Consider the following 7,602-nt stretch of genomic DNA (forward strand, 5'->3'; position numbering starts at 1 on the left):
CTTGAACTTTTATGATGTACTTAAACATTTTTTTGTCCTAATTTGTGCATTTTTGATTTTGTAGAAATCCAGTCATTTTTGTTCAAGACAGAAACTTAATTCTTATCATACATTTTTTGTATCTAAAAATATTCTCTTTAAAAGATTTTCTAACACAAATACATCCTTAGATGTACCTGTTTTTATTTCTTTGCCATACTTAATAGTTCCTTTTATTTCCTTTTTCTAAATTATATTTTATTTTATGTTTATGAGAGTTTTACCTGCATGTACGTATGTGCACCCAGGTCGTGCAGTGCCCAAGGAGGCCAAGAAGTTTGTCACCTTCTCTGGAACTGGAGTTGTGGTTGTATTAGACACAATGTGGGTTCTGGAGACCAAATCCAGGTCTTCGGGAAGAATAGCCAGTGCTTTTAACTACTGAGCTATCACTCTAGTCCCTTCCTTTCTTCATAATGCAAGAGAGAACAGCAGGACTAAATTCACCAGTTAATGAAGAGAGTTTAACCTACATTTCATACATGACATAAGGTAACAAGAACATGTTTATGCATTGTTAAGCTATAAGCATTTTGTCTGTTGGCAGTCTCAGCTAGATTTAAGTGCCATTTGATTTTTTAAAGACAGTTTTAGGGCCACTACAATAAGGGGTGATTTAAAGCAGTGGGGATGGCAGACCTGAGAATGGAGAGGGGGAATGCTGCGGATGGAATGTTTAAGCAGGGGCAAGGAAGGGGATGAGGGTTTAACTTAGACAAAGAGTGTGTGAAAGAGTCATACAGAAGTCTACTGATGTAAGCACCCCCTCAAGTGAAACAGAATGGAGACACCTTCTAAGGGTGGAAAATGCTGTTCTAGAAGCCGTGGGTTATTAAACAAAAACCTGTGCCAACTGTGGGATTGTGGGAAGTTACTCAGGGAGACCACAGAGACCCACACATAAAAATGATGACCTCTTGCATTCCTCTTGTTGCCAATCAGAATTACTTGGTAAGACTCTGTTGCTAAAGACACCATACAACATTGTTGGGAAATACAGAAAAGTTATTATTGAGCTTGGCTAGAGGCTCCTCCCATGCTGTCTAGGCTTCACAGTGACGAATGGTGCTATGTAGTCTGCTGGGGAAATTAAGGCATCAACTGTCTTACACAGCTGTTAACCATACAAACTACAATCCATCCTGCCAAGCAAGATGTTTTCCTAGTTATTTGATAGGGGCACAATTGTTGTGGAGGTAACCAACTGCTCTGATTGGATGTTAAGCCAACTACTCATGAGAGAATTAATGCCTGATAATGTAAACCCTGTTAAAAAAGAAAAAGAAAAAGAAAACAAAATCTGTAACTGCACCTGTGGTAAGCTCAAGAGGGGAACTTACTACTACTAATGTTTAGCTAAACTATCATTGTGTCAAGCAGACATTTAACTATCTGTATTTATATCCACAGACAGGGGAGACCCTCACCATTTATAACAGATGATTCTTTTGTTGGTGAACAATGGTGAATACAGAGATGCATGGCGACCCAATGTGCGGAGAATAAATGACGGTCAAGTGCTCAGTTCTAAACAAGACATTCATACCACTGCGTCTAAGGCCCAAAGAACATCATAGAATTGGGAACAGAAAGGATATAAGATCCAGGAAGTTTGGACAATGGCTGTGAAATGTTATCTTATGGGCATGACACAGTCAATGCAATTTTGAAATCACAGCATCTTTGGCTGCCTTCAATCTACATGTGCAGGATTCAGCCTGTCAACAGGGTATCATGAAAGAGGAAGCAGCTCTCCTGACCCTATCCCTCTCTGCTCAGCAATTGATTACAGGTGGATTTGGAGGAGGTGCAGACTTTGCTTTTTATATATCCAATGATGACACCACTTGACTCCAGTGGATAGCTCCAAACCCATGGATGCAGAGATGGCCGTTGTGTTTTTAATTCAGCAAGTCACAAAACAAAAGCTAAATATAAAGAAATGACTTGTAAAGAGTGTGGGGGCAAGTGGGATTGGGACTATCTAAGAGGGTATGTGCTCATGGTAATTAGATGAGCCATATATACATGTGGAACTGTCAAGTACCTAATGAGTTATTTTAAAGGAGTTACAAAATGTTTTATTCCTATTAGAGTTGACCAATACCTTGAATGAATGTGAACTGTGAGTCCTCTTAATATAAACACCAGCAAATAGTTTTTTTTTTATTTACCGCTGCTGTGCAGTGCTGAGAAGTGTACTTTACTCTTGAAGACTTGTATTTGTGCTTAGCCCTAGAACTCTCATCCAAAACCTGTGGCACAAACATACAAAAATAAATGGGAAAGGGGCCTTAAGATTTCATAACTTCCCATCAATATGCCACCATGCATTTTCATTAAGGTAAAGGTTTTATAAGCTAAACTGTGCTTCCCAATCTCTCCTGTGGATGTGCATGCATACACACATACACACACAGAGTTTGTGAAGTATATAAGCCACCAGAGATATCATTCAAAAGTAAATGTATACATTGTCATCTCATTCATATTTCTGATATTTGACGTAATTGTATTAACTACTTTTCCTTGATGTCTGCCAAAATTGAATCAAGGCACTGGAACAAAATTTAAGACTGTATAGAGAATATTTTGCCTTGAAAACAAATATTTCATGGCCTATCACAGTATACGTCTGCCCAGAGCAGGAGCCTGTCCTTCCTAACTTTGGCATGTTCCCCATCCCTGCTTCCTCAATTTTCAGGGTATAACAGAGTTCTTTATTAGCATTGCTGTAGTTGCAATTCTCTATAACTATGTAATGATCACATGGATCAGAATGGTATGAAGAGTGCACTGGTCACCAGTGTGCCACATTTGCTTTAGTAAATACCAATATATGTTTCATTAAAGACAAACGTCATGTGATATTTTTGTACTCATTACATTGTATGATACATCAGGATTATTGTATGATCTGATTTTAATTTTATAATTTTTAAAATAACTTTATATATAATTGTTATAATTGTCTTTTTACTACATAAAGGCATAAATATAACAATTTTGTTAAAGTGTTGCTTATTGGATTTTTAAAATTATTTCTTTTATAGAAATTGTCTAACAGTGGGACTACCATTGCCAGTTTATATGCAATATGAATTTTACTCCTATTGTTAATTAATATTCTAATATTCCATATTTCTCTAATGAAAGGCCTAAGTAATACTGTACTGTGTATAAACTATATTTTAATGCTGTTTCTTATCAGCATTTTAAATTTTGGTTTACATTTCCAAAATTGGAAAAAATTAACTATTTATTAAAATAAATCTTTCTTGTATATGTAACAGCATCATCAGCCATCTACCACTTCTAGTCCCAGGTGTAAATTACCAGTGGGTGTTAACCCAAGTGTAAGGACCTTCGTGACCCAGAGAGGTTAAAACCAGTTTCACACCAGAGCTAAATCCATCGGGTTGGCCATGCTAGACTGACTTAGAAGGGAAGCACTACACAGTGAGTTACAAACCAGCTGGGTTATAGCAAGTCTCTGTCTCAAAACCAAAATGAAATGAAATTAATTAGTGAATACTTTATGTACATCTAGTTTCTGTTAGGATTATATCATTTTCCCCTACAAAAAAATTCTTTTTAAAAATACTTTGTTTACAATGTTTTAGTTTTATGTGTGTGAGTGTATTGCCTGCATATATGTAAAGGCAAATGTGTCATGCAGAAGAGGGTGTCCGAGGATCCTGGAACTGGAGTTAGGGACAGTGTTAGCTGCCTTGGGAGTGCTGGGAATTGAACCCAATTACTCTGCAAGAGCAGCATTGCTTTCAATCACTGAGTCATCTCTGCAGCTTCTCTGCAAGAAAGAGTTTCAAATGTATAATATAAAGGCTGTCCAGTACTTCATCAGAAATGCTTCATATTGAGTTTATTGGCATTTTCCTTACTACAAATAGTGATATGTTCACTAATATTGTCTCATCTCTCCACTTTCTTTGCAAGAGTTTCAAATGTATAACATAAAGGCTGTCCAGTACTTCATCAGAAATGCTTCATATTGAGTTTATTGGCATTTTCCTTACTACAAATAGTTACATGTTCACTAATTTTGTCTCTAAATCTTTGTGTAAATTGAAAAGACTTCTGCTAGGAAGAGACCAAGGTAATATCTTCCTGTATTTGACAACCTATTATTTTGAGCTTCTTCCCTTAATGAACTATTTTAAATTTTTTTTCTTGAAAAAACTAAAAAAAAAAAAAAAACAGTATGTTACTCAAATATTTTAGCATGATTTTATTTATCCAAGAGAGAACCTTTTCTCCAAAGAAATACATTTCTTGTTTTAGAATAAAAATCAATGAGAAAAATTTTTTAAATCTACTGTGTCATAACATAGTTATTCTTTTACACACATGAAATTTATCCTCTAAAATTTTAACTTAAGGTAATATGGCTTAAGAGTTTAAGCCACCTAACTGCTACCAGAACACTTGGCAACATAAATTACATTCTGATTAAATACATGCAAACTCTGGTATAGGAGCTTCAAAGTCTCTGCACAAAATAAATAACTTTATGAAAACACCATCTGATCATCAGATGGAAAGAGTGTATTCAGATTCAGAAAGAGTGGGTTGGAGGGACAGCTCAGCCATTAAAGGCTCAGGCTAACAACCACAATATCAGATGCAGAAAGAAGCCTGCACCACAAGAACAAAACATCGCAGTAGAGGATGCCATACACAGCCAGTGTGGACTGCCTGCTGCTAAGCAGAGCCCTCTCAAGGTAGTGTGCATAGTAAAAAAAAAAAAAAAAAAACAAGTGTAAGGCACTGAACTGCCTGCAGTTCACCACATCCTACTTAGGTAACGGTCTCCGGCATAAGAGAAGCATTTAGGAAAAACAGTATTTCCTGACTTTTCTTGCTACTTATCCTTCTCCCCAACAAGCATGCATTTCAAGTGAAAAAGGAAAAAAAAAAAACTAGTCAAAAGAAAAAAAAATTGTAAAACACAACATACTTGGTGATTAAACATTCTTCAGGAATACTAACATAATACAAGTGTGTTCATGGAGACAGTGTGCGCACATTTGTCACAGCAGAGACTAGTCACTCACAACACTGACAGCTAGATCAGAGGCAGACACCAAAAGGCCACAGCTCCCAAAGTCACAGCTTTCCCAGAGACATCAATGAGACAGACACCAGGGACATGTTTACCTTTGTATATTTTGATTTGTTTTTCTGTTTGGTCTTTTGAGATGGGGTCTTCATGTAACCCGAGTTGGCCTGGAACTATGTAGACAAGGTTGGCTTTGAACTCAGAGATCTGCCTGTCTCTGCCTCCCAAGTGCTGGGATTAAAGGCATGAGCCACCATGCCTGGCTCTCTATTTTGAAATTTTTAAAAAACTACTAATAATCCCAAGTAGTATTAATTCTCAAGGAACCATCTTTATTTCTTCATGGGGTATAAATGATGCCTTACTTCCTCCTCCAATCTTCATTCTCAATCACTCAGGAGGCACTAAATCAGTCTTCTCTGACTATGTGAAGCACAAGCCTCAGAAAGAAAATGTAATAGCCACAAGAGAACTTAAAGGCTGGTAAGTGCCCTTTTAGGGACAATCTGGCAATCAGATCCTGCTCCAAAGGGTCTGGAACAAGCAGAACTTCTCTAAATGAAAAGGGTGCTATGAATAATGCTCTCTGTAACTATAGAAGAGGCATTTTAGAGCATGAATTTCTCAGACACCCTCCAGTTACTTGGTGATTTGTCTTGCTTACAACATGGCAAGAAGTGACTGCTAGCATACATGTATTGGATTCCAGCCTGCTCACCTGCAATAGATGCAAATACCAGCTCTCACTGAACAGAAAGACTTCCTGGAGTTCATCCCTTTCACCTAGAAACCAGTTTTAAAGCTGTGCATTTGCATTTTAAGCAAATAATAGCCAGTTAAGGATGCAGACAGGGAGAACAATAAATGCCTAAACAGAATGGTATTTGCAAACTTGGGTCAAACCCAGCAAAGCAATGATAAAAATTAGTTCATTCAGGCTGTTTGAGGCACGGTACAGTAATATTCCTGTTAGGCATGGGGGAAAAGAAATGTAGTGAGGTTTTCCAGGCCTCATTCAGTGGTCTCAAATGTGTAGTTCCCATTTAAGATCCTGTTCTAGCCTCAGTGGCGCTGACATCCCAAGCTTTTTAGTAGATCCAGTGCTTCGGAGAGGTCTAGCCTCAGCCTCCCAGCATCAGGAAAGCAATGTGAGGGATGCCATGGAGGGGTGGCTGTGCTCACACAGCACATGCTCCACTTCCTAGGAGTCAGAAAGAAAGAGAAGCAAAGCCATTATACCATAACCAAACAATGAACAAAGACAAGTGAGAAGAATCCATCCACAGCCCTTCCATTGCCCATTACTCACCTCATCACCACATCCACACACATGCGAGGACACACTGCTGAACTTGCACACACCTCACTCTGGGGGGTCAGGTAACTAGTGGCCTAGCAATGGGCTTCTTTCCCTTAGAAGCTGATCTTGTGACAATAATAGGGTGTGTGTCCATTTCAGAACTGGACTACGAGCTACATGCCCAAAATATAAAGCAGGGATGGACTGGATCTCTGTGGTAAAAGGTAAAAGAATATGTAGGCTACATCAGTCCACAGACCACACACCAAAAAAGTGCTATTGATATCACAGGCTACTTGGCTTTTGAGGAGGGTCCCAACTGTTGTGGTTACCCTAGTTCATTTTGAAATCAGTGATCAGAACCCATAGACTGGTATTTAATGGTTTACCTTATGAGAAATTCTTCCGCTTAGAACACTAGTTTCTCAAGTATTAAATGTACCTATGAATTGAACCATTTGGTGATCCTGTTAAAATGAAATTTCTGATGTAGTAGGTCTGGGATAAAGTCTCACATTTGCATTATTAATGAGATCTTGGTCCTTGTTAGGGTAACACAGAATAAGACAGGAGAACACTGAAAAGCTCCATCTGTATTTCCTGTTTCCGAAGTTAAATACCATTTTATACCACTGGCAGCAATCTGCTTAGAAACAGGCAGGGTGTATTTTAGAAACAACAGCTTGGTAAATTCTAAAAGATCTCCCCATTTTCTTTATAATGAATAACATAAGTTACAAGTTGTATGATCAATTATAATTCTTCTTAATCTTTGTATAGGTACCTACTTTGCCAGTAGGTACACAAAATGACTACCGAAGTTAATGTGCTACTGATAATAATGTTCTTCCCACCGTCACCCAGAAGGTGGTGAAAGAGAGCCATGCCTATAACCACAGACTCCAAGCATTCTGAGAACTTAATGTTGGTTTGCCAAGTTTCAGTGTGTCCAGTATGAAGAAGTTACAGGGGAAGAGATTTAGATAGAGAATACAATTCAAAATACAAAACAAAACAAAAAAATAAAATAAAACCAGAAGCCTTCTGATGAGTTCAAGTTACTCAATAACTTTATTAACCCATTCCACACACACAGACATACACACAAAATATATTTTAAATACAATCATATATACCTTAAATGGATCTGATGGAATATTTCATTATCAATGTCATAAAAATA

The 7,602-nt window shown here is 37.6% G+C and overlaps 1 long non-coding RNA gene across 1 annotated transcript; it reads left to right on the plus strand.

The window, feature by feature from the left end:
- Nucleotides 1–316: 316 nt before the first annotated feature.
- LOC115068502 lies at nt 317–2,294 on the plus strand. Its single transcript, XR_003847852.1, has 2 exons — nt 317–531; nt 1,450–2,294. It is a non-coding gene; the product is annotated as an uncharacterized LOC115068502 (long non-coding RNA).
- Nucleotides 2,295–7,602: the final 5,308 nt, after the last annotated feature.

This window comes from Nannospalax galili, unplaced genomic scaffold (genome assembly GCF_000622305.1).
Source record: "Nannospalax galili isolate Female #2095 unplaced genomic scaffold, S.galili_v1.0 scaffold309, whole genome shotgun sequence".
In the NCBI taxonomy this organism is placed as follows: domain Eukaryota; kingdom Metazoa; phylum Chordata; class Mammalia; order Rodentia; family Spalacidae; genus Nannospalax; species Nannospalax galili.